The following is a 23,526-nucleotide window of genomic DNA, read 5'->3' on the forward strand; positions in this document are numbered from 1 at the left end:
GGAGAGCAGTGGTGGTGGAATGGAGAGGTGGGAGTCCGACATGGCAGATGAGGTGATCACACGGCCAGACACTGAAGCACAGGCAATGGCTTTGCAGCAGGCACTCCCAATGCAGTGCAGGTGGGCAGCAGGGACTCAAACTCAGCAGGCAGCAGCAGATGGCAAGGTGGGAGGCAGCACAGGGCAGGAGGGGGCAGTACATTTGACATGGAGGCAGTAGAGGGGTGTCTTCAATGTCTATCATCTGTGGGAAATCTGAAGGTGTCTCACCCGCTAGTCCCTTGGGATCTGTCATCCTGGTGGCTAGGACATGGCCATCGCTAGTGGAACCAGTTCCTGGGGGTAGACCAGTGCGGGAGAATCACCTGGATGGGGGTCTTCAGGGAGAAGAAGTCGGACACTGAAGGGTGAGATATGGTATCCCCTTCCTTATAAAACCCTTTCCCCCATCCTACCAGGTAGGGTACTGGGAAACTCACCCCCCCACCCCTGCAACACACTTTCTCACGGGCAGTTCATCGTGAGCAGCAACGGACTAACACCACAGCTGTGTACCTGACATGTCCCAACACAAGGGTCAGGCAGAGTCAGGCAATTACTGATAATTACACTCACCTGATTCCATCACACTTCCCAACACGGATAAAAGGCGGAGCACGAAAATACATTATGAGCAAGGCCAAATGTATGAGGAAGCAGATGTTCTGAGACGGCAGTTTAAACCAAGGAGAAACAGTGATATCTGAAAGGACAACAAGGAGGGAATCACCCTTGCACTTTTCAACACAGGATCAGGGAAGACCTTATGTTTTTCAGATCTCCTGCTAATTATGAGGGATGTGAGATGCTACATCTTAAAACCACTTCTTCCCCGGTACATTGCACTAATGTGATCCTAATCTACCGCCCTCTAACGAGATGCCCAACTTCAATGACGATCTAATGAGTAACCTTGAGTGTCTCAATAAACCTCACTCATCCACCCTGCTAATGGGGGATATTAACAGATGGAAAGGGAGTGATGTGGATAAAAAGCCCTCCTTTTGCAACAAACCTTGAAAAACACTGACATCACTGTCCATAATACCTAATAATAATAAATAAGTACCCATGCATGTTAAAGGACATGTTTTGGAATGGGCAGCCTCAAGGAGTCTGGCAGGGGGGTTGCGGGTGAGGGCGGGGGAGTTCTCACTCGCAAATATAGCATTCTCCATCCATAACAAAGCAAGCATGATATGTGTTATTACGTGACTGGACTGGTATTTTGGGGAAGCCAGACTAGCCATGTCTTACTGTGGCGTCACATTGTGTTACTGGTCATTTTTTCTAAAGCAGCATTATAAGTGTCATTGCATGGGTAGACTAGCATTTTCGTTCAGCCAGTCTAGCCATTTCTTGCTATGCCATGATATTTTTAATGGGCATTCAATCATGATAAAGCAAACATGATATGTGTTATTATGTGGCAAGACAGGCATTTTGTGCAGCCAGTCTAGCCATGTCTTACTGTGGCATGACATTTTTAATGGGCATCCAAGCACGATAAATCGAGCATGATATGTTTCATCACGTGGCTAGACTGAACTTTTGGTGCAGCCAGACAAGCACTTGTTTTACTCTAGCATTACATTTTTTACTGGGCATCTATGATGAAGCAAGCATGATATGTGTTACTATGTGACTAGACTTTCAGTTAATGCAGTCAATCTAACTATTTCTTAAAGTTGCATAGGGTTTTTACTGCACAAAATATAAGGTTCCACCACTGGAATTTCTATTTATTCTTATTGATAATCAAAATTTGGTGCCTGCAGTTATCTAAACCTAATACTCCATTTTCCATTTCTACATAGGATCTGCAGGAAAAAGAGATAACAAATTCACCAGCCGCCTCTGGGTATGAATCTGTGCATGCAAGGCTGGGGCACAGGGAAGGGGCATTGGAGCAAGGACATTTTCTTACATGTTATTCTGGTATTTGTGGGCAGAGCCAGCTTGATGAATGTTATTAATTAGAGGAGGGTTTGGGCTGGGGTTTTATAGATAGCACAATGGGGCAAGCAGCCTGGATGTTTTCTGTCTGTATAATGACATTTTTCACCTGGCTACAGGGGCATGTATTTTATTTATTTATGTAAAGAAATCCTTATGAATGAGTGATATATGAAGCACTGTACAATATTAAAAGATGTACAATTTCACAAACAATAAACACAACAAAGTCCAAGGTCGAAACTGGGACCTTACCGGAAAGTAATATGACAATATCTCATTATTCAACACAAATACACAATTCCAATAAAATAGGAGTTCATTATTAAACCACATATAAAGGACACTATGAAGATAAAAATATAATTCAAATTAAAAGGTTCTATGTAATTTTCTTGAATTTTGTAGATTGCCTAACAAAAAGACTAATGTTTTTGGCTGATTTTAGGCGGCCTGCAAAAATCGAAAAAAGACATTTCTTTGCCCTCCACACCCCTCCACCCCACACCCTCTCTTGCCCCATTTGCTAAAAGTCAGGGGGTCCACCCCTCAAACTTCCCTTCCTCTGACCTGCTGCCTCCATCGCCTCCCAAGACTGACCCCACAATTAAACACACAAAAACACACAGAAACATGAACAGCGGAAACACGCACACATGAACTTACCTGTTTTCCATTGTGGCCACTTCTGGGTCCTGGTGTGCCTGTCAGCCCCTGCGCACCCTCTTGTGTGTCTCAGGGGCTCGGAGTCCAATTTAGAAAGACCAAATCTGTGCTGTCATTCTTAATCAGTCTTTTTTCCATTCAGAAAAAAGATCTTTTGACCTAATACTTGGAAAAATGTAAAGTAAAAGTAATTACAGCCTGAATGTAAACAAACATTAACTTCTTGAAAAATATTTTAATTTTCAACAGCTTCCTAAAGTGCAACAGACAATCAGCCTTACAAATGTGAATTGGAAGGGAATTCACAAAAATTGGTGCAGCAATTGAGAATGCTTGTTTTAATGTTTGAAACTACTTTGCCTTTGGAATAAAAAGTGTTAGCTTATCTTTATTTGCAGGAGTTCTCCTTTCTACCTAAGATGCACAATTTTCAGAAAGATAAGCAGGGTGTAATAAACGAAGAGCATTCAAAGTCAGGCAAGCTAATTGAAAAAGAATCTGGGCCTGTAGGCGGAGCCAATGTAAGAGCCATAAAATTGGTGATAATGAGTCGAATCTTCTGGCTCCAACAATCAGTTTAGCAAAGCTGTGGAAAGCTAATTACAGAGGTTTTAGGGCAGTGGCATGGACCTCCATGAGTAAAGCATTCCCTCCATCCCCATATAAAAGGACCGGAAATTGGACAAGGGTGCAAAAACACCTTGATGGTAGAAATGGTTTAGTACCCAAAGTACTGAAAGTTGGTAATGGGCTGTTTGTGATTTCTTAATCATCTGTGTGTTTAGAAAAACATCAGAGTCCAGATGAAAACCTAAAGATTTTACAGCTGTCTTTGAATCTAATTGAGAATTGCCTGGAAATAGGTATTTACAACAGGGACAGTGTCCAATATTTTCCTTGTACCAAATCAGATTAACAAGGGGGGTCCTGGGAGTCCCTCTGCCAGACATTAGTCCTGGTAATGAAAGACTTACCCAGAGTCTTTAGCTCACTATCTTTCACAGAGAAGAAATGTCCAAAACATATCAATCTTTGTCCTGCCCTGGGGCAGTCCAGCACCGAAATGCTAGGCAATTCTCCTCTGAACAATAGTACCAACAGAAACCCCAGACACATGTTTCGGTCTGGTTGCACCTCATCAGTAGGGTGGATCTGTGCCTCTCTAAGAATAGTAAGCAAGGGGTCCATGTCTGGATCCCCTAGTAACTTAGGGGGAGACCCAAAGTTACTTAAATATGCAAATTAACAAGGGGGGTCCTGGGAGTCCCTCTGCCAGACATTAGTACTGGTTACGAAAGACTTACCCAGAGTCTTTAGCTCACTATCTTTCACAGAGAAGAAATGTTCCAAACATATCAGTCTTTGTCCTGCCCTGGGGCAGTCCAGCACCCAAATGCTAGGCAATTCTCCTCTGAACAAGAGTACCAAAAGAAACCCCAGACACGTGTGTTGGTCTGGTTGGACCTCATCAGTAGGGTGGATCTGTGCCTCTCTAAGAATAGTGATCAAGGGGTCCACGTCTGGCTTCCCCTAGTAACTTAGGGTGAGACCCAAAATTACTTAAATATGCAAATTAACAAGGGGGGTCCTGGGAGTCCCTCTGCCAGACATTAGTCCTGGTTATGAAAGACTTACCCAGAGTCTTTAGCTCACTATCTTTCACAGAGAAGAAATGTCCCAAACATATCATTCTTTGTCCTGCCCTGGGGCAGTCCAGCACCGAAATATTAGGCAATTCTGTTCTGAACAAGAGTACCAACAGAAACCCCAGACACGTGTTTCGGTCTGGTTGGACCTCATCAGTAGGGTGGATCTGTGCCTCTCTAAGAATAGTGAGCAAGGGGTCCACATCTGGATTCTGAATGGCTTGGCAGGCAAAGAACGATGGTCTGGAGGGTTGCCCAGAGCAATGCCAGTGGTTAAGATTAATTGTAAACCTTCCAGCCATCACCTCTTTGTTTTTGCTATGTCACCCCGAGTGGGGTGACTATGCCCAGACGTGGGTCCCGTGCCTGCTGGGCCTAGAAACCTAAGCTACTCCTCACTGATGAGGCCCAACAAGGCCGAAACATGTTAGGGGATGCTTGTGGTCTCGTGCAGAAGGGATGGGACCTAGCAGTTCAGGCTGGACTGCCCCTTTTGGGGTGGGGCCAAGCCTGATTTGCATATGGCCTTTCCCCTTCTGTAATGGCTTGGCAGGTGAAGAACGATGGTCTGGAGGGTTGCCCAGAGCAATGTCAGTGGTTAAGATTAATTCTAAACCTTCCAGCCATCACCTCTTTGTTTTTGCCAAACCAGATTAATAAATTACTTGAATTATTCAATTTCAGATGAACCGACTTGATTGAGGTCTCAATGTCGAGCAGACATCGGTGTAATCTAATGACATTGCCTTCTGATGACACTTGTACACATACTGATGGATGGAGATGCCATGCCTCAGTACTAGATAACCCAGCGGTTCCATGTACAGATTGAAAAGAAAGGGTGACATCTCACAGGGAATGAAGGAGGAATCACTAGCTTCCATTTTAACAATTTCGTGTCTGTTTGGAAGGAAAGACTAGAACCAGTTCAATGTGCCAAGATGTTAAGAAGCATGGAATGGCCCACAATAGTGAATGCTGCTGGGAGATGCAGTAACACCCGGAAGCAGGCACCACCCCTAACAGTAATGCAGAAAATATCATCCAAAACTTAAATTGTCGCTGACTCAGTACTATGATTGGCTCAGAAGCCAAACTGAAAAGGTTGGAGTAAATTCACCTTATGGATCTAGTCATTCAGTTGCAATTCTACAGGTTTTTCCAGCATTTTCCCTAAAAATCGTAAATTTGAGACAGGGCAACAGTTTTATTTATATCCTCTAGGTCGAGATTACTCTTGTTCAGTAGTGGGGTGATGATACCAGTTTTTAAAGCATCAGGGAAGATACTCTCTTTCATAGAGGAAACTGTAATGTGAAAAGGCACATTTAATGCTTGTATGGATAATTGTTTAATCATTTTTGCTGGCAGTACGTTGTTTGCACTTGGAAATGAAAGCCGTGGACCGCGGTCTGTACTATCGATTGGCATTCCATTACCCACTTCTCACCATTGTGTGATGGCATGGGATATCCCAGGACTCCCTCCCGCCTGTTATCCTTGCACATTGCTTCAGATAGTTTGAAAGACAAGAAATTAATGCCATGAAGAAAACTATTCAGCACGTTATTCTGATTTGTGTAGAAGACATCAATTGAATTTATATTAAATAAATGTTGTACATTGTCTCTCCTAGTAGATTAGATCACATATGACAGTATCGACTGCATATGATTGTATTTCTGCCTATAATGACCTCCTAGGACCCAACGAATGGAAACAACATCAAAACCTTGTGGGTTGCCAGCATTTGCGCTTCCACTGCTTAGATTGTGAACTAACCTGATTGAATTGTTCATGACATTTATGTATTTTGTATTTCCAGTCCTTTTTGTATTATTTTCAGACCTTGTGTATTCTCCATCGAAAAATGTTTTCCTCTTTTCCTCACCCTGTATTTTGTGTTGTATGCAATCTGTGTTGACCAATTGTGATTGTCAACATGTTTGTGTAGAGGCCAGCAAACTGCGGCAGCTTATAATCATTAAATCAATTTTTTTGGGATCATTTTTATATATGATACCTACCCTCATTTCTCCTCTTTTGTTGGATTAACATGCACATTGGCCCAGGATATGAGGGACATAAGGCCTGCCTACCTTTCGTTTCAAAACAGAGAAGTCGAGTGACATAGATGCAGAAGAAAAGCAAAGAGCACAATCAAAAGGGAGTATTCCGCAGGTTTTAAAATGTTATTTTACAGATGGTGGGCGGGGAAAATAGTTTTTGTGTTTTAAACAACCACTGTAGGGTGATTTGAGAACAATTACAGGTTGGGGTAAAAATTCCTTTTTTCTTTTTATCAGCAAAATACGGGTTCTGAAAGCCCACCGGACGATGATGCAGGCACTTCTCCGGAAGTTACACCTGCAGCTCTAAGATTCTCATGCATATTCTGTGCAAAGCAGAAAAACCTGTCAATAACTCATAAAAGCAGCTCCTGTAAACAAATAGACAAACCTATTCAAAGGGGGCTTAGAATAGCACGATTGGTCATAGATGAGTACAGAGATCTACGAATGGTGATCACTGATATTTTCTAATTGTGAATGAAGGAGGGGTGGTATGATGATTGCAAGGCTTTGAAGTTAACAACCCCAGTCAGATGCAGCACGATTGCCCCATGATGGGCGATGACTATGTTCAGCGGATGGTACTTCGACTCTGTTACAAAATGTATTCTGGTGTGCTTATGGAAGCTGCAAGAACTGTATACAGAATCAAGGAAACACAGGAGGCCCCAGAAAGTTCTAAGAATGTATTACATATTTTAAGGAGTATCTTAAATCTTAATTCTCTTCCTTCTCTCCCGATCTCCACCTTAAACTCTCTTCCTGTCTTACTGCCATTAAAAACTGGATGTCTTCTCGCTTCTTTCCCTCAACACTGATAAAACTGAAGTAGTTTTCTTCCCCTCCAACTCCCTTCCCCCTCCCTCTCCTCTTCCTTTCATTCATTTTCCTCCTTCTAATCTTCCTATCAGTGGCGTAACACAAGATGTGGGGGCCCCCCTGCGAGCCATGCTGAGGGGGCCCCCAACTGAGCAACAAATCAAGGGTCACGCCACACTTGCGCAATACACACAAACGTGCTGCTGAACAGATATGCCGCACAGTGCACTAGGAGAAAGATATAAATATGTATTTTAATATAACATACAGCACACTGTCTGAGAAAAATTGGCTAAAAGCCAGGGTGTTTGCAATTGTTTTGTAGGGTAACACCAATCCAATAGATCCAAGTCACCAACAGTGCACAGGAACATTAATTGTTTGCCTTTAAAAATTCCATGCCACAATGAAAACATGTCCACCTGGCTGCACAATGTAGACCAGTGTAGACATGTAATAACAATATAGTAAAGGTTGCCAGGCCACATTTAGACATATCTAGACTGGTTGCACCAAAATGGCAGTCGAAGCAATAACACTCATCGAGAATAGAACGCACATTCAAGCCTGTGTCTCTGTGGCCTCTAACAACATGGCCAAACTCTTTAAAATCTGAAAAGAACTGGTCAATCCTGTTGCGGTCTTTACGTCTCCTGTTCCCTCCCAGGCCCTCTGTATGGCTCTGTCATCTCACTTCTATGCTAAAACTCAGGACATCCTGTCCTCCATCTCCTCTTCCTCTCCCTCTTCCTCTCGCGGCCCCCCCTTTGGCCATCTCTACCTCTCTTCCTCCTTTCTCCTCTTTCTCTCTGACACCACCTGATGAGGTTTCTAGACAAGTCCGATCTATGAAAGTGTCATCCAAACAGGTGCTCTCCTGCTCCACCAGAACCATCAAGAACCATATTGACACCATTGCTCCAGCCTCGACCGATTTCTGTAATCACTTCTTCCCCTCTCCCGTTAAGCACTCCCTTATGCACCCAATCGTCAAGAAGCTTTCTGCCGATCCTGCTTGCCCGGCAAACTATCGCCCAATCTCCATCCCCCCTTTCCTGGGCAAACTGTTGGAAAAGCTGGCCATCTCCCAGCTTACTCTCCACACGGAATCTGTTGGTTGTCTCCATGACCATCAGTCTGGCTTCAGAGCTGCCAGCGACATGGGAACTGCTGTCCTGAACACCTGTGAAGTTCTGCTCTCTAACCTTGATTCCAGCATTCCTTCTGTCCTCATCCTCCTTGATCTTTCCTGTGCTTTTGACATGGTCCACCATGCCACCCTGATCAATCGACTCCATGAGAACCTGGGCATCACGGATCAGGCCCTTGAGTGCTGACCTCCTTCCTCTTGGACTGCCCCTCCCAGGTCCAACTTGGTCCCTTCTTTCTCCCCGCTCCATCCTCTCACTCTGTTTTTTCAACCTCTATGTGGCCCCTTTAACCCACCTGATCTCTACATTCTCCTCTAACTTTCAGCAGTGTTATGCGGAAGACACTCCACTTTCCTTCAGGCTCCCCTCATACTCCTCTCATCTCTCGCTCATTCCCGACTGTCTATCCGCGATTCAGGATTGGTGTGCCTCCAACAATCTCTGCCTTAATGTCAGTAGGATGGAGATCCTTCTCATTTGGACTCCTGTCCCTGCTTTCCCTCTCTCACTCTGGCCGCCCGCCTTGGGCCCTCTTCCTTCGCCTTCCTGTGAGGCAAACAACACTGGTGTCATCTTTGACTCCACTCTCTCTTTCTCTCCTCACATCTCGGACGTTGCCAAGAAGTCCCACTACCAGCTGCTCCTCCTCAAAGGGACTGTTCCCTTTCTCACGTTCCCCCAGAAGATCTCTGTCTGCAGAGCCCTGGTTCTCTCTAGGCTGGACTACTGCAACAGCCTCTCTCTCAATCTGCCTTCCTATACCATCCAGCCCCTGCAACTAATCCAGAACAGGACTGCGAGACTTATTCTTGGCCTCAAGCACAGGGATCGTATCTCTCCAGCCCTGAAATCTCTTCACTGGCTCCAAGTTGCTGCAAGTATCAAGTTCAAGGCCCTTTGCATTGTCCACAAGGCTTTCTGGGCCCGGGGCCGGCACTACATCCAACGCTCTCTTCCAAAATATCTTCCTTCTCGAGCCCTTCGCTCAGCTACCTACAACTCTCTAAGGGTTAGACGCTTCTCCAGGAAGAGAGAGGGGGTAGATCTCTCTCCTCTGCAGGTGCCTCCCTCTGTAATAGCCTCCCTGCCCCTCTCAAGCTTTACCGGACCACCTGAAGTTCTGGAAGCAGCTCAAAACTGTCATCTTCTCCTCTGCTTTCTCTCTCTCCCTCCCCTGCTGGCCTACCTGACCTACCTGTCTGCTGTACCGACTGGTTGCTTGACTACCCTCAGAGTCTCACTGAGTCGAGACTCTTTCTTGATCAGTCACCCTTGCACTGCCTCTGGTCCTACCATGCACTTAAGGGCTGTAACTGTAACCCTACAATCCCTTGTTCTCCTTGCACTACCCAGAGCTCTGCTGCCCTGACAGCACTTACTTAGAGCATTGCTGCCCTGTTTTTCCCTCCCCTCTCCCTTGCACTTCCCCCGTCCCTTTCCCCTTGTGCTTCTCGTTATCGCACTTGCACGATCTGAATGACACAAGGCCTAGTAAGATTGTTTGTCTTGTCCTCCCTCTATCCTCCTGTCATGATGCCTACCTCTAAGGAGCCAGGCCGGGCCCAGCAACCCCAGAGGCAGACATCATTTTCCCCAGGGAAGTCTCAGCGGGCCCAAGTCGGGGCCCTTTGGACTCAGTCCTGGCGCCTTAGGCGCTAGGCTCATAGCGGACCCCAGTCCTGGCGCCTTAGGCGCCAGGCTCATAGAAGAGGATATGTGTTTAAGTGCTTGGGTGCACACTTACCTGATGCAGACCTTGCTGCTTCATCCAGGCCCTCTTGAGGCCTGAATGGGACTACTTAACCTGTAGGACTACTTCACCACCCGGGTGTGGTCGGGGAAGGATACATACCTGATTGGTGGAAGGATACATACCAGGAACTTCTTCCAAGGCTATTTAAACCCCACCCGAACAGCAACACATGCTTCGCGTTGTTCTGCACCTAGCAGCTGGACGCTCACCGTGTCAGCTCCTGCATCCTGACTTCAGCCACGCCTGCCAGCACCCTGGAAGACCTGCAAGGGGAGAAAGGAAGAGAATAGGAGAAGAAAAGCCCTTACCTGCTAAATCTGCATCCCGGAGTCATTTCTCCAACGGCCCTGAAAAGGAAGACATCATTTTAAAGGCATTTCGTTTCGATCGCTGCAGCGCTGCATTTTACTCCCCTTTGCAAGGCGCTTCCATCTTCAGCAGCGATCTTCCGGATTCAGCTACGCCCCGGCGCCTAGAGGAAAAAAGACAAGAACAAAGGTGAGAGGGAGAAAAGGAATAAGGAAAGCTCAGTTTCCTTTTAAGTCTTACCTGTTGGATTATTCCCACTGCATTTCGCGTCCTGCCGCTTCCTGGCATCTCCGGACCCCGGCCCCTATGGGGAAAAAAGACAAAGACATTGAATGAGCGAATGCAAAGACATTACCTGAGCGCTCATCCAGAACTGTTTCACTTCGGGTCGGCGCCATATCTCCGGCACCCCGAACCCCGGCCCCTAAGGGGAAAAAGACATAAGCATTAGCGCTTCCTGCTTTTAGACAACGAACATTATTATTAAGCTTGAACTTTTGAACAGAACTTTTACAGCGCCTTACCGGAACAGTCAAGCTTACCTGAACTCCCATCAATCCTCAATCCAGTGAAGTAACTGGGTTTCAACGCGCCCCTGCATCAGAAGCAGGATGGAGAGCTCATCCTTCCAAACCCTAAGGTGAGGCTTCACGGGGAATCGTGGAGGAGGTATCGTGGAGGGTTGGAAGGGAGTGGGAGGCTTGAGCATTGTTCCACAGTTGGTAATACTCCCTTTTCACGCACAGGAGAGTATCCAACGAGCCAGGGAAGCCAGAATAGAGGGGCCCTTCCTGTCCATCTTCAGAGTTCTGCGCCTTCGACGCCGCGCTTCCGTGGGAACCAGGTGAGCGTTACACCTCCATCCTTGTCTTGTCGCGCCTAGAAACACTTGTGTGCAGGTGCGTTATAAATGACTTATATCATATCATTTGATCACAGATGCCCAGAAAAATATACAATGCCGCAGTAAGAAACGGCTAGACTGGCAGCACCCAAATGGCAGTATAGCCAGGTAATTCACTTAGCAGGACTGCTTTATCATAAATGCCCCATAAAAAAAGTCATACCAGACTGAGGAATGACTAGAATGGCTGCACCAAAATGCCTCTCTAGCTACTAATACCACATATCATGCCTGCTTAGCCTGGACATGGACAGCCATTATAATTTGTCACACAATCCTGCCCCCCCAAGCATCCCCTCTCCCTCACACCCCAACCTCCAAAATCAGCTCCTTGGCCCAGAATTACCTCCATGTCCCTCGTCCTTGCCCCAGAGCTTACGGTTGAGGCTCCTTTCCTCATAGGTAAGTACTGGGATGCGGAAGAGCGGGACTAGGAGTAATGAAGATTACAGGTAGCTAAATCAAGCATTACCTCCATGTACCAATACCACACCCCAGTACTTGTGTATGAGGCAGAGTGCCTTATACACAAGTACTGTCTCATACACACTGGGACGAGGAAGAATAGAGCTAGGCGTAATGAAGATTACCAATAAGTAATCCAGGCATTAAACACAAGTATCAATGCAACACCATTGAGTTGAATGAGATTCAGCACTCCCCCCCTGAAATGTTGGGCTATGTTGACTAGACCTGGCTGACCTTAAGACCAGTTGCCAGACAGAAAAGGACACATATGTTAAACAGCACCTGGGTTTCTCTGTTAACAAGAACCCACCAATTACTAACATAAAGCAATTCACTGTTAGTACCTGCATTCAAATGGCACATTTTTTAGGCAATTGAAATTTTGATGTGGGTTTAAGACTTGCATGCCAGGGGAGTGATTGGAAGGGTGGAGAGGGAACAGGAGACCACTCATTCTAACAGCAGTCCACAAGTGGGTGCTTTAAACCTTAAAGGAGAGAGTTAACTGCTTGTAACATTGAAGCTGTACTAGAATAGTCTCATCCCAAACAAATAAGTTTGCCCCTCCTCCACCACCCATGAAGTTGGCACCCCTCCCAACATTTGAAGGGTTAGCTCCCGAAATGTAGGTTGTGTTGCCCCCCTGAATGCAAGCACACACACCATTCACCATATACACACACGCACACCCAGCCATCCATACATTTAAGTGTGAATTATTTCACCATACTGGCACATCCAGGCAGCCATCCATACATTTATGTGTGCACCTTTTCATCATACAGGCACACACACCCAGGCACCCACCCATACATTTAAGTGTGCACCCTTTCACCATACACTCACACAGGCAGCCACCTATACATTTAAGTATGCAACCTTTCTCCATACAGGCACTCCCAGGCAGCCACCCATATATTAAAGTGTGCACCCTTTCACCATACACTCGCACAGGCAGCCACCTATACATTTAAGTGTGCACCCTTGCAACATACACTCACACACGCACACATCATGGGGTTGAGGGGAGCCCTAACACAGAAATTGGGCCTCATTACAACTATGCCGGACTGTAAACAACGGTGCTGGTAAGCTTACAGGCACCGTTGTTTTCGGGCCAGCATATTACAGCTCTACGAGCAGTTGCCGTCCTGCCCGGCAGGTCAGACCTACCAGGCAGAACGGCACCCACCCGCATAATTTTCACGGAAGCACCGGCACCGTTATTAACGGTGCCGGTGCTTCTGTGGTCCCCATTCCCATTGAGTCCTATAGGACTTTATGGAAATGGGGACTTACCATTTGCTGGTGCCTGACTTCTCAGACTGCCGTGGTTGTAATCCCCCGGTGTTACCGGGAAGTCGGGTGCCGGTAAATCATTACGGGTCTGGCGGCAACCTGCTGGTAGCAATGGTACGTGGCCGCCAAACCCGTAATGAGGCCCATAATTTCTTTTTGAAGTCACTCGGACTTCATAAAGAAATTATTTCTGTTACAGAAATAATTTCATTATAAATGCAGAGTGAATTTAAAAAGAAAAAAACATTTTTTTTTGCAAAGAAAATATATATATTTTTTTCTACAAGTGGGGGCCCCTCCCAGGACATGTGCTGGCAGGGCCCCCCGCACCGCGGGGGCTGCGGCTGCCCCTGTTACACCAGTGCTTCCTATCGCCGCCCACGCTCGCAATTTAGGCATTCACTTTGACTCCTCTCTCACTTTTTCCCATCATATCTCTCTCTCCTCTCGTGCCTGTCGCTACCACCTCTTTAATATTCGCAAAGTCCGCCCCTTTCTTACTTTCCATGCTACTAAACTTTTAATCTCCTCCCTTATCTTCTCTCACCTCTTCTACTGCTCCTCCTTACACTGGTCTACCTACTTCCCATCTTGCCCCCCTCAAATCTATCTACCATTCTGCCATCTGTACCCTCTGTCCCCTCTCCTCTCATGACTCCATCTCTGCTTCCCTTTCCTCCCTTGGATGGCTTCCCTTTCACTCCCAACTTAAATTTCATTTTCTCTGCTTAGTCTTCAAATCTCTCCACGGTCTCGCTCCCCCTTATCTCTCTTCCCTTCTCTCTTTCTACACTCCCTCTCACTCCCTTCGCTCAGCTGACCACTTCCTTCTCACTGTTCCTCCTTCCCCTTGTGCATCCTCCCGTTTCCGCTCCTTCCAACTCCTAGCCCCCCTGCACTGGAACTCCTTACCTCTCTCAATCCGCTCTATTTATTACCTTTTCCTAATTCCGCACGTCCCTTAAATCTCTCCTTCTCCATTCCCCGCCATGAAACCCCTCCCCCTCTCACTCCTCATCCCCGACCCTGCACCCTCTATCAACATGATCATCTCCCTCCACTCCCCCCTCCACCTCATCCTCACAAGTTTACCCCTTCCCTTACCCTCCTCCTCCTCCTACCTATCCCTCCCTCTTCCTCCCAGTTCTACTCCACTACTCTCCCTCTTCCATTCTGTCTAATTGCTCTACTTACTGTTTTGTTGTTCTGATTCATAATTGTAAATTGCTTCTACTTTTACTGTTATTATGTTAATTGTTATATTTATCCTGTTGTTAAAATGTGCAGCGTTTTGGAGTAAAGCGCTATATAAACTTAATAAATACAATACAATACAAATCACAAAATCCAGGCAGCTGCCTGAACTAGTCTAAAATATGTAAAAGCAGGGAGATGAGAACACAAGAAAAATAATGATCCAGGAGTTACGTAAGAAGTATTGTTGAAGATATTTTAGGCCGAAGTATCATTTTGCTGGTCTAATCGCAGTGCAGGTGCTGTTTTAAAATAAAATATAAAATTCAGCAATCAAGTATGAAGTCATGTTTTTGTAATAATTTCTTATAGGTGGCAATTGTTATGTATTTTTTAGGAGAGCGTGTTTCAACACCTGGTAGAGACTGGAGTGTGACCAGGAGTTAAATGCCTAGAAGATGCCTTCTATTTTATGATCACAGAAAAGATTCCAGACCGCAACCCAGTTTTTCAGCTTAGCGCTATGTGTCAAAACAAACGTTGTGAAATTATTGATGATATTGCAAATAGAATGAGACTGCTACCACCCCACTTTTACAGCTTTGAGAAAGAGCAAAACTTACATACAACCTGAGGACAAGTTGGAAGATTGGTAAATGAAGTTATTATTTGGACAATTTGCACCATAGGAACCACAATGAAAAAGTGTCAGTTTTTCAAGTTCATGTATGTGTTTTGCAATTTGTTCTGTCAGGCATTTTTGAGGGATGCTGGGGAAGAGGCCTGAAAACTGATACCGGTGAACACTAAGAAGAACAAAAAAAATGGTGCTGGTCCTGCAACACGAGTCTCAACTGGGTCTATATTAAAAGATATGGTTTTCTGGGGGAAGAGGGTGTTCAAGAATGTTGTTGTAATCTGTATAAGATTATGGCTGTTTCTGTAATTGTTATGTAACATATAATGTTATTTTAGATTGTTTTTCTCTTTTGGAATTCTTCAAAAGCATATTCAATAAAGTTTAACTTTATAAACCAATGTTTTCCTTTTTAATTCAGCAAAGAAAGACCCTGCAAAGACGTTATGTTTGAGGAGAACCATGGCTCAAACACTTTTAAAGAGAGTTTATTATGATTTGTATTTGTATTTATTGTTTTTATATAGCGCTTTAATCCAAAACGCTTTACAGTTTAACAACAAGAATACATCGAACATGAAATTAGAAGCAAATGACAATGTGTATGAATCAAACCAGTAAAACAATATGTAGAACAATTTGCATATGAGGATGAAGAGGGAGAGAGAATAGGGAGTAGAGTGAGTCAGTAGGAAGAGGGGAGGACCTAGGAGAGAAGGGGGAAGGTAAAGAGAACTACGACAGGCTACTAGAGGGGAGAGAAAGGTGAAAGGGGCTAAGGTGGGTAGTTTTGGAAGAGTAAATGTGCTGCATAGAGCATGTCAAACCTAAGGTTCAGAAATGAAAAGAAACGAAATAACAGAATGGCTGTCGGACCAGGATGGTGGAATATGTAAAGGATGACGACAGTGCAAAATTGATATTAACCATGATAGACATGTTCTCAAAGTATGCTATCAGTTTAAAAGACAAATCAGGCAGCATTGTGACTAAGGCTTTTCAAGGAAATTTTTAGCACCTAACATATACCTGTCAAGTTACAGACAGACAGAGGAAAATAATTGACAACCAAATCTCAAAGCCATTTTAAAGGAGTATGGAGTAAAGCATTTGTTCACAAACAACGCGGAAAAGGCGGCAGTCGTTGAAAGATTCAATAGAACTATTGAGACATGAATCTGGAGGTAATTCACCACTAACAACACGTTCTGCTACATAGATCACTTAAAAGACTTTATTCACAGCTGCAATCATAGCTATCACAGAACCATAAAGATGGCTCCAGTAGAGGTGACTCCGGAAAATGCTTTGGCAGTATGGAGAACGGTATACAGACACATGTTCAAAGGTGAAGCTCCCAAACATGGTATTTATTGACGAAAACCTTATTGTGGATAACCACTCTACTCTCAGGGGTGTTACAGTTTTCACCTTCAAAGGTTATGCTGGGGATGAGGTTATAGGATCCTCTCATGGAGAGGATCTGCAGAAAATGGTGCCGGACCAAGATTGGGCATTTCACGTAGAGAAAGTAATGGAGCATAAGGGGTGTGGTCGTGAAAGACAGTGCCTAGTGAAAAGGAAGGAGTGACCTATAAAATGTAACAGTTGGGTAGCAGCGGGTGAATTAAAGAATATGAAAACGCCACGATCATCGTAATCAGGACTACCAGAGCCATCATGGAACAAGGGTCATTTATCTAACTCTAACGAGCAACTCACCCGTCGATATGTTCCCTAATAACCACATATCAAATTTGACGGTAAAACTAGCAACATCCAGAGATCTAATGGGGACTTGGAGTTTGCTCTAACTGAAATACAATTCCCAGATATTTGGGACACTTTTGAAAATGAGGATGTCACATTTACAACAGTTAGCAAGGAGATATCAGCCTACCCTTTGATATTGCTCTGGGGCATCAGAGATGTACAAGCGATTAATAAATACATCAGTAATGTTGCTGAGTTTCACAATCTTAGATTAATGTACGAACCTCAATAGAGAAAAGTAGAGTTTAGGAATACACAGGACTACGGTACTTTGGTAGGTGAAAGGTTATGTCAAGTGTTAGAACCTACACCGCACTTCCATCACGCTTCATCAATGGACAAGGCATACACTGATGTGCATGCCTAATTTTATGCCCTTTTTGTATATTGAGATGTCATTGAACATCAGAGGGTCTGAGGCAGTTATGTACCCCTTCATCAATATGTGGAAAGTACAGGTAAATATAACAGTAGGATAAACATTATTTACACGAAACCAGACTATATAACAGTCAGCAAAAGACATTTTGACATCATAACAATTGAGGTGAAGGGCAATCAAAATCAAGACATTAGGCTTAAGGTGGGAAAGCTGGTTGCGAAGTTTCACTTTCGTTCATGCAGAATAGACCCATACTAGCCTAATGGCAGCGCGCAAGCTGGATTAGGTGTACCAGGCTTTCCGGGGGTGCCTTTTATGTATAGGACGGGTATCAGCAGTATAATTAGAAGTCTCTTTAGAAAAGCAAATCCTCTTTTGAGACGGGGCTTTCAAATTGTAAAATTTCACATTAAAGCAGCTAATACAAATATTGCCAACGATGTTGCAAGGCATGTTTCAGGGGCCCTGTTGAACAAATTCAATAACACATGAGCTTGGGGCCTTTAGGAACGTGCATATGTAATAGATAGGAACACATAGAATAACTCCAAATCCACATAACCAAACCAACTCAGGAAGATGGCTTATTAACAATTATCTAAAACAGGGCGTTTTAAATGAACATAAATGGACGTAAGCTCAGGTTCTCTCAGCAATCGTTTGACAAATCATAGCTTTTATATCAAAACTATGTGAGAGGTGACGTTATACTACGTGGCAATAATGAAAAACCTACCAAGGGTCAGGATTGGCTTACGGGGAACATCTAAGTATACCTTCTATAGGAACTAGGATTGTGATTGGCTGCCCACTATCAGGTGGACAACATATTCCTACCTTTAAAATATGTCATCTTCAGAAACATTAGATACACAGAACCTTTGGTTCACTTAGCAGCACCTAAGCCCAGAGCCAGGTGAAAGGAGATGGGGTATCACACTACCTCCCCACCCAATAAACCCAGAATCTCTCATCACCCATGTCTTCTGCCATGAATATTGTCTTTGAACTTGGCCTTGCAAAGTATCCTTGTCTTCAGAATACATGGGAGTGAGAGCACTCACTATGGTGCTTTGGGACTCCAAGTTCGAACTCTATTTTTATCCTTGGCTCATGTGACAGGAGACAACGATTTGGTCCATTTTGGAGGTTTTAAATTAATTAAACTTGGCACTCTTGGTGTTCTTTCTTTGCACCTTAAAAATTGGTGATACATTCTTTGCACATTTGTTCCTTTCCAGAATTGATAGCTTGCCTTGACTGCTTCAGTCTTGACTCCAGGCCAGACAACTTCATCATGCAGCTCCACGATTCTGCTTATTTTTGCTGCAACACAGTTTTCCCTTCCTGCTTCATGGTTACTGCTTGCTAAATTCATGATATTGATGCCCAGCCTCTATATAATGATTGGTTTGCCTGTGCCCTATTCACTATGCATAGCCAGTTTCTATGATGACTTAGTCTATTTGCATTTCAGCATCTGTACAATTATTTAACAGTTGATTTTCTGCAGCACTTTGTCCACATGTAATCTCCTTTCTATTAAAAGCTCACTTGGTTGTTTACTTCGTCATTAGCCTCTTCAGGATCTTTACATCTTCTTCAGCCAGTATCTTGGGAAGTAGTACATACTCTTTTGTGACGTCACTGGCTTTGTTTCTCTGCTCCTTCTCATATTCCGTCAGGGAGTTCCTCCCTCAAGTTGTCATCCCTTCGGAGGTACATTTGGTAGGGTTTTCTCAATGGGTCTTCTCTCAAACACACGCTGTGGTATTGGCACAACTGTTGATGTCAAACATGGCATGAAATCTGGTCTTCAACATATCAGAGGTAAGGGGGGCAGGGTTTCCTGCATAGGCATGTAGCTACTCCTCTACACACGGAACGAGAAGGCTTTGTGTTAATTTAAACGTGGCGTTAACAGAAAAAGGGGGCTAGTGCATACGGGCCCTCTCACACTGTTTAAAAGAAGGTAGAGTCTCAGGTATGCCACACAGAGGAGGATTTGTAAACTGATGAAAGGATGATCAAGAAAATGACCCTCTAATAGAAATATATTTTAAAGAAATACTCATGGCCTTTATTCACTAGATTTCCAGGAATATGTGAAATCTGAACTCGGCCTGTTTCAAGTGCCACTTACACAAACCAGCATCGAAATCTCTCCGTATTTTGAAGTGCTACCTCTGTCAGATGACTACTTGGACCTCTCAGCCATGCTGCTTTATCTCACATGTAAAATAACAAAAGAAGATGGGTCACACCTACCAGCGGTTGTTAAGGTAGTATGTGTCCCTTATCCTGTTTCGTGGATGTTCAGTCCGTTGGACGTCTGTTTCAGAGATCAGCTCATCACCAGTTTCGAGGATACAGCAAACGAGGGGTTTAAAGGTAGGCTGTGTTTCACCTCCCAAAGTCAGACAGTGGAGCTCATCAGCCGTTTGCAGAGCGATTTGTTTTTCAAAGAGAGGTTGCTGCCATCTGAAGCGAAAATTGATGAGAAATAAAGATGCGCTCTAACTGATGAGAGGAGACGATGATTAACTTTACAAAGAAACCTTACAGCCTCTCTTTTTGTGAAGCATGTGAAGCAAGCCCATAAAATATGCTTTTGTAATTATATACACACTTTTAGATATGCATTGTATTTCTTACTGCATGAGTATTAACTCTAAAAAAGAGGTCTTTAATTAATTGTGTGACTCTTTTTATGGGGTTCACGTAGGAGCCACTGTTGCAGTGTTTCTAGCATGAACGAAAAACAGTTGTCAGGCTTAGAGCCATTCCCATTCTGCGGCTTCAAATCAAAAGGTAATGTTTCAAGCACCTTTTATAAAACATTTAGGGGTCTGAGAGACTGCTAGGGTCTTGGTGGTCCATCAGGCTCCTCAAGTTTGCGATGTAAAAATAAGCATCATGGTGGGGCCTGAACATGTTTCAAAGCACTGTGTCCTACCTATTGTACAAAGTGATGTAATAGGGGGCTGTCCATCAAAGTCCCCCAAAGTACTGCAGTCAGCAGTTAAGTTCCCACAAAAAATGTGTTGCTCGGGGTCTAGGAGCCTGCTGGGGCTCCTAGGAGGTCCATCAGGATCCTTCTTGAGTTAGCATCCAGAGAAAATGCCATGCCCCGTGGACCTTTCTTGAAGAGAATGACACCCAGCCTCTTGGAGAGAGAACTGCGAACCAGCAACGTGAATGTTTCACGGTGATAGACTGGGACTTACTCCTCAAAGAAGACTGAGAGTGGAGGACTCTCAGCTTGATTACCTTGTAAGTATATTTCCAGCTGTAAAAATCATTCTCAGTCAGACCCTCTGCATTGTCCACAAGGCCTTCTGGGGCCTGGGGTCTCCATACCTCCAACTCTCTCTTCCTAAATATCTTCCTTCCCGAGTTCTTCGCTCATCCGCCTCCAACTCGCTCAGGGTCATTCGCTTCTCCAAGCAACGAGTTGGTGGTAGATCACTTTCTTCGGCTGGGGCCTCCCTCTGGAACAGCCTCCCTGCCTCTCTGTAACTTGAGGAGAACCATCGCTGGTTCCAGAAGTACCTCAAAACCTTCCTCTTTGCTTCTGCTTTCTCTCCTCCTCTTCTCTGCTGAACTCCTGGCTGAAACCGAAACTTCACTGGTTACCTAGCCACCCCCTGATCTCGGGCCCAGGTAATTTCCCCCGCCAGTTGCACACCTGCACTGCCTCCCTGACAACCCCTGCACTTAGGGACTGTTTTCTCTTTCCCTACAGTCCCCTACCAGCACTTGACACCTGCCGTCTGCACTTAACCTTGCACTTGCCACCAGCTGGCCGCACTTTTTGCTTTTTACTTTAATTTATTCTATTGTTTTTGTTTTAATGTCAATCCCATGTACTGCACTGTCTGGTTCCATGTAATAATGTTGCAACAAAAATCTCGCCATGCAAAAATATCGCCGAAAAATTGACGTTTTTTGTGGCAACATTATTGCATGGAACATGCGGGGGACATCCCCACAACCCCCAAACTTTTTTTTGTCTTTTTTTTTTTTTTTTTTTGCCCCTGTCGCCATATATATGGTCACCCAAATAATATTGCCACAACCTTTTCCCGGCGATATTATTTACGGTGACCATATATATGGGGATATTATTACCTGATACCCACTGTCTCCTCCCCTGTCACCCCCGCACATTTCCCCTCCCCTTCCCTTACACTTGCACAATCTCAATGACTCCTAACCTAGTAAGATCGTTGTCTCTGTCTTCCCTCTGTTAATCCTCCTTTGCATCGTCGCACCTTGTAACACTTGTGTATAGGCGCGTTATAAATGCCATATCATATCATATCCTAAGGCAGCGGTACAAAGACATACTCCCAAGATCCTTAGCGTCACAACACACCCCAACAACCATGCTGCAATTTTGTTCACATTCACGCAACACACAACCCCCTTAATGTTAGACACACATGCCCAAACCTCATACTCCAGCTCCAGATTTGAGAAATGTCATTCCCAATTAGCAAATCATTTCCCTTGCTGATAGTGAACATTTCTGAATCTAATTTGCATGTAACAGAAAACAAATCGAGGGTTCTACTGATAGGATTTTTGAATTTTAGCCACATGTGGGACCCTCACACCCTTTCAAACTTGTCATGCTGCAGTCCGATTTACCTACCCACCTGCATCTCTGCTTTCAATCATTTCCAGCCATTTCCAGCCTTTGTCTGTAACTCAGACCCTGCAGAACAGCTTTGTTCAGTCAGTCCCAGGCCTCTCAGGACCTCATATGATTAGGAATCAGAGCTCTGGGGCAAGACATAATAGACCTTAAATCCTGTGTAGAACTCATGCAGTGAAAAGCAGCTGTGGCTCTCGAAGCAGTAACTACTGAAGTTCAGAGACACGTTGATTCCCTGGTCCATCGTGTTTGATGAATGTCCAAGAGAATGCAGAAGGCAGCAGTGGGGGTCTGATAAACAAAAGGAAAAACGGCTGAAGCCTCAAAATACCAGAAGGTGTATGCACGAAAGAATGAAGCATTGCGAAAAATCTGGTAAAGAATATTTGGTGCGATATTGATTTGAATAATGGGTATTTACCACCAAGCCCACAATGTTAATTCCATTAACCTATTCATCCCCTACTCCTGGTAATAATTCTGATGTTAACAGTGGCGCTGAAAACACGCTGCCTGTGTATTTGGAAAATGTCCATCAATGCGAAAGAATTTAAAAAAGGTTTAGGGCTATAGAGATGTATGAAGATTTTCGGTTTGTAAATTTACATCTATAACTAAAGAGATAGAAGCTAGTCACAATTCCATTCAACAATTGCTGGACAGACTGGCTCCTGACATAGTACTCAATGATTTAGTTGAAGTGCACCTAAGTGGTGGTGGCCATAATTACCAATTGCTCACATTCAGACAGCTGCATCAAGATTGACATGCCTCAGATTTCCTGAATCAGGTTGTGCTTCTGCTGAACAGCAACCAGGAGATTTTGGTTTCTCAAAATCTTACAGTGGTTGATACTGTGTTTAGAATCAGAGACAGTGGCGCCCAGAGCTTTCTTCAGTTTTGTTCAGCAAGATCATTGAAAAGAAGAGAAGGTCGCTGGTTGACTTAAAGAACAATGATGGCAATTTGTGCCTCGCAAGGTGCTTCGTGAGTCTTTTGGAACAATGTCTAACTATCTGAGTATCTGCTCACCAAAGCCAAACCAATTCACAATGTCCTAAATATCGCCCCCGATACACCTGTCAGTCTCAGAGACAAAGCAGCATTTGAAGATCACTTCAGAGTGCCAATTAAAGTACTATACCACAAAGGAGGCTGGTGCTATTTTTCCACAGGCCCTCCCAGACATTCCAAAACACTCTTTGTTCTTTTACATGATAACCCCTTTTACGGAATTAAAGACATTAAAACATTTCTTGGAGCTAGATCTTTCTGTGAGTTTTGTTAATGTGTGGGAGTGAGGGGTCATTTGGGCCCCCCTCACACCTTCAGCACGATATGGACCACTTGCTCGTGCAACAGCGGGGGAAGCCTCCATTGCCCATATGCTAACATTAGCATAAGTGGGTCTATTGCAGGGGACACTTGGCTTCCATTTTGTGTGCCCTCGACTCCATCTTTGGACTAAGCCTCACTTCAATAACACGAAAAGGCTTCTCTTCCCTCTGCAGCGCCGTGCACACCGCGCTCATGGCCCCCACCTTTTCTTACTCTGTCTGCAAGCCCTTTCTCACAGATGAGCATGGGATAATTGAAACAAATATACAAATGTAGCTTCTCACTCTTCCTCTGAGATCACTGTCCTGTGTGTGAACTAGCCTGAATCATGCCTTGTGGATCATCCATCTCCACAAACCTGCCAGTGCCCTCCTACACCCACTGTCGGAAAATTACTGCCCCTATAACCATGTGCCCTCTTAAGGTATTCTCTTGATGTACCAGTAGTGTGACCCTGCTG

This window comes from Ambystoma mexicanum, chromosome 4q, assembly GCF_040938575.1.
Source record: "Ambystoma mexicanum isolate Mex_15411 chromosome 4q, UKY_AmexF1_1, whole genome shotgun sequence".
Taxonomy (NCBI): domain Eukaryota; kingdom Metazoa; phylum Chordata; class Amphibia; order Caudata; family Ambystomatidae; genus Ambystoma; species Ambystoma mexicanum.